Source organism: Hydra vulgaris, chromosome 13 (genome assembly GCF_038396675.1).
Source record: "Hydra vulgaris chromosome 13, alternate assembly HydraT2T_AEP".
Taxonomy (NCBI): Eukaryota; Metazoa; Cnidaria; class Hydrozoa; order Anthoathecata; family Hydridae; genus Hydra; species Hydra vulgaris.
This window is the reverse complement of record NC_088932.1, coordinates 38556232-38561408: the sequence shown is the minus strand read 5'-3', so window position 1 is coordinate 38561408 and position 5177 is coordinate 38556232. Positions and strand designations below refer to the sequence as shown.

The following is a 5177-nucleotide window of genomic DNA, read 5'->3' as shown; positions in this document are numbered from 1 at the left end:
ACTAAAGATTACATATACTAATATTAAATCTACAGTACAAAAAAACTGATGGTATTAATGAAATACGACAGCAACTGCTCAATCTGACCTCAGATAACAAAACATTTTCGGAAGACATTATTAAACTTAGTGCTGCATTAGATGACCAAGTAAATAGAAATTTAAGAAAGAAACCAAATTGGTATCAGACCAGGTACATAGACCCGAAAAATGCCCATGACATGATCGAATGCTGTTGTCGAGGAAACGTTCACGAAAACAGCACCAAGTCAATCCACATTTTTGCTAAATTTCATAAACGGGCTGATTGTGAACATATAAAAAATTTTTTAAGTCTAAAAACAATATTCAGTTAGAACAACTGTATTCACCATCACTAACTCAACGCCGTAATGAGGCCATGAAAGAACATCGTCGTCTTATAGAAAACAAGTCAATAGTAAGCGGATACCTCGAATAACCAGCCCTACTTAATTTTGTTTACTTTTAATTTTTTTTTTCGTGTTTTTTTGAGTTGAAGACGTTCCTACAATAGTATTAAATTCTTTTGTTAGAAAATGTGCGCTCGGTTAGTTTCATTGAATAATTAAAAGTTTTATTCCTCGAAATATTTTTTTTCTTTTTTATTTAAAAAAAAAAGCAACAATAACCCAGTAAGCACACAAACGTTTATTAAACGTCGAAACAACGTTTAGATTAAGGGTTTAGATTTGGTCGATTATACGTTCAGAATGAAATCCAGATTAACGTTTAGATCAAACCTCCATAAAACGTCGAGATTACAACGTATTTTCGACGTCTATTATAGGGTTAATAAAGGCATATAAAGCGTATATTATACGTATATAAAGCGTTTAGATTTAGTTCAATTAACGTATATAAATTGTTTAGATTTAGTCTAATAAACGTCTAAAACGTGTTTAGATTTAGTCTAATAAATGTATATAAAGCGTTTAGATGTAGTCTAATTGAACGTATATTTAACGTTTAGCTTTAGTCAAATAAACGTATGTATATCGTTTAGATTTAAATCTAATTAAATCCAACCTAATATATTTATATATATATATATATATATATATATATATATATATATATATATATATATATATATATATATATATATATATATATATATATATATATATATACACACTTTATATGCTTTTCCCAAATATACAAATATTTTATATACTTATATATTATTTATAACTTTTTATAATTTACTACTTTTGTACTATATATACCCATTATAAACTTATAAAATACGCTATAGTTTGGATTTACCTTACAAATAGCAGAGGGAAGGGGGGGGGGGGGGGTCCGTAAACTATATTTGTTTGTTTCAATAACTCTAAAATATTTATTCGCATTATCCATTATGCCTTCGCACTAGCAATATTACAGTGAAAATTTATAATATCAATTTACGTCTAAAAAAATCCATTTTGCAAGAACGCACCTAAACAAATATTTTTTGTAAATTTAATCTCATTTAGCAAAAAATAAAAGTTTACATTAGTATTAAGTTAAAGGTTACTAATAAAATTATTAAACTTATAAAAATGTATTTTGGATCACTGTGTCCTCTGGTTTCTCAAAAATCTTTCTAATATACCGTCCAACGAATGTTCATCAAGCGCCGGTTCTTGTTCATCGTGCGCCAGTTCTTTGTTCATCGGCCTCGGTTCTTGGGCAACATCATCATTCATATTCGTCTCCTGATTGTCTTATTTCGTAACCTGATTTGTAACCGCAAAAAACTATTTTAATTAAAATAATTTTAATGTACATTCATAAAATAAAATTAGAATTACACAGAACAACTTTACATATAGAGGATTTTCTGAATGGAAGTTTCCAAATTTTCCTGTACCATCCATGTTTATTTTTGACAAAAATAAACATGGAAAATTTCGAAAGTCGCGCCATATCATATGCAGTGGCTTTTACCAGCTCTGTTCAACCAAATTTCTTTAGCAAATGTAACTAAATTAAGCTAATATGCATCTAAATTAATAAAATTAAAAAATTTATTTATTAAACCTTAATTAATGCAAAGATGAATACCTACTGCTACACTATCCAACTAACGCTTACAAAATGAATTTAAACTGTTTATAAAACTTACGAAAAAAGTTCTTGCAGCAGGACTTTTATAACGAGAGACCAGCAACTCATATTTTTAACTGTGTCAATGTTGCAATCAATAATTTCTAAAACATCTGAGTCCATTAAGTTGTTGGCATTTTGGAAGGTAGATTGTCGCGATAAGAGATTTTTAACTTTTTAGCTTCCGACACTCGTTTATTATTTATTTATCAGTCGTTTTGCTTTCAGTTGTTGCAAGGAAGTGAATCTTGTAAACGCATTTAAATTAATTATTTAGCCAATAAAAAGTAATTTTTTAATAATTTTTTTTATTTCGTTTTAATTATGCCTATTTAAACCGCGTGATATAAGCTGTTATGTGAGTCTTCTGACCAATGGCTATATTGCTATATTATAATATAATAAACGTTTATTAAACGTCGATCAAACGTTTAGAATAACAACTTATATTAGTCAATATTGTAAACGTTTGATTGACGTTTAATAAACGTATAAATTAAAAGATTTAAAGCGTAGATTTTAAATCTATAAATGTTTACGTTTAATTAAGGTCGATTAAAGGTTTACAATATTGACTGATGTAAGTCGATATTCTAAACGTTAAATCGACGTTTAGTAAACGTATATATAAAAAAGTTTGAAATATACATTTCAAATCAAGCGTCAATTTTTAGTCAATAATAGGTCGCTAAACGTTTTATCTATTTTTCGACCGATTTCGATTAAATATTGACCAATTCTAAACCATTCTGTGTTTACTGGGAAGGAAAGCTCGAAGCGTTTATAAATAGCTCGAAAATCGAAAGTTTTATAATTTTTATTGTTTCTTTCTATTATTTTTACGTTTTTTGTATTGTTCAGTACTTTTTTTTCTTTCTAATTTTTTTTTTTTTAAATTTATTTATTTTATTTATTTCTTGATTTGTTGTTAATATTAGCTTATTTCTCTTAAGTTAACAACCAAAAAACACAGCAAGGCAAATTAATTGTTTTACCTGACTGCTAATATTTATCCTGCATCTAAACATTACTTCCCTCACAAAAAATTTTGATTATTTTGAAAACTTACTATTATCTACAAAAATTGAATTTACATAATTGGAAATCCGAACCTAGACTATTTAAAAATCGAAAGCCTACCAACATCTCTCTCAACGGGTTTTGCTATAAACAAACGCCAACTAAATCTTATGATGGAGGTGCACTATTGTATATTAATAAAAAGTCTGCATATAAACCAAGAAATGATCTTATATAAAAAGAAAAAGAATTAGAACCCATTTTTATTGAAACAGTAAACCCAAAAAAATCTAATATCATTATTGCTGTGAATACAGGCATCCAATCATGTCGTTGGATGACTCTAACTCATTCTATATCAATCCTTTACATATAAAACTGTCTAAAAAAAAAAAGCAAAACTATTTTTATCCTTCGAGGCTTTAAAATTTACTTATTAAAAAGTGACCAGGATTAACCTTCTAAAAATTTTCTAGACTCACTCAATTCAAATTATTTCCTTCCACATATATCTCATCCTACCCGAATAATTACTACATCAAAAATACTAATTGGTAACATATTCTCTAATCTCAAATCAAATGATTTTAGAGCAGGTAACCTTACTACCTCAATATCATTAGGAAAAGATTTTAATAATATTAAGTTACAAAATATAAGTTCAAATGGCTGCACTCTCATGCTTTAAAAATACACTTGATGGTATCAATACACTACTAGATACACACGCACCTTTTCAAAAAGTTACCAAAAAATATCAGATGACCTCAAATAATCTATACAATACAAAAATAAACTTTTTAAGAATATATAAAATTTAAAAATGAACTAAACAAAAAGGTACTCTAAATTGAGTATAAAAATTTCCCTAACATACTCTAATCTAAACTTAAAAAATCTAAAAACAATTATTACTACAGATACTTCAATAATAAAAATACAAAAGCAACCTGGAAAAGCATCACAAATATGGTCAATATTAAACCTAGCTCTACCACAAGCTCAACCATAGCTACCCACAACAATTTAACAATAACTAACCCCAATGAAATTTGCAATGTTTTTAGTAACTACTTTACTAACATTGGTACAGGTCTACAAGCAAACATTCCTCAATCTAAGAATCATTATATAGTCTTTCTAAAAAACCCTTTCTTAAAATCTTTGTTGTGTCCACTAATGAGTTTAAAATCTCTAAAATTATCAATTCACTTGACCCTTGTAAATTGCCAGGACCAAATAGTATATACTAAATAAGGACCGAAAAGTATATAGTAAATACTAGTAAAAAATTTAAAGCTACTTAAAACAGAAATCTCTAAAATTCTTACAATAGTATTTAACACCTCATTCTTGAATGTTGTCTTCCCAGAAAATTAAAAAATAGCTATGATTATGGCCATCTTTAAAAATGGTTTAAAACCTTTCGTTTTAAATTACAGACCAGTATCTTTACTCTGAAACATTGATAAAATATTGAAAGACTCATGTTTAACATTTTGGACGGCTTTCTTAACACAAATAATTTGCTCAGTGACTTACAATTTGGATTTCAAACAAACTATTCAACATCATTTGCATTACTAAATCTGGCTGAAAACATTAATATAGCTCTTGATGGAGGAATGTTTTCATGTAGCATCTTTATTGAAACTCTAAAAAGCGTTTGATAATGTTGATGCTGTGATCCTACTTGAAAAGTTATTTAACTATGGGATCAGAGGGGTATCTAATTCATGGTTTAAATCATTCCTTAGCGGTAGGAAACAATTTACATCTGTGAATGGGGTTAAATCAAACTTAAATAAGGTACAAGTAGGAGTTCCTCAGGTATCTGTTATTTGCGCATTACTTTTTCTTATTTATGTATATATGTTTTTTGTTTTTTTTTTAGTTTACATTTGTTGTCGTAGTAAATAAATTACTTTTACAAACACAAACAAGGTTTCTGAAAGAAGATCGTACTGATCTTATCATTAGAACCTTTTACAAGCGTTTGTACATAAACTACATCAAAACATAATCAACAGAATAAAACGTAGTTA

The 5177-nt window shown here is 27.8% G+C and overlaps 1 long non-coding RNA gene across 1 annotated transcript; it reads right to left on the bottom strand.

The window, feature by feature from the left end:
- Window positions 1–1563: 1563 nt before the first annotated feature.
- On the bottom strand, window positions 1564–2188 carry LOC136089476 (uncharacterized). Its single transcript, XR_010643091.1, has 3 exons — window positions 2132–2188; window positions 1833–2010; window positions 1564–1742 (listed from the first exon to the last, which is right to left on the bottom strand). It is a non-coding gene; the product is annotated as an uncharacterized LOC136089476 (long non-coding RNA).
- Window positions 2189–5177: the final 2989 nt, after the last annotated feature.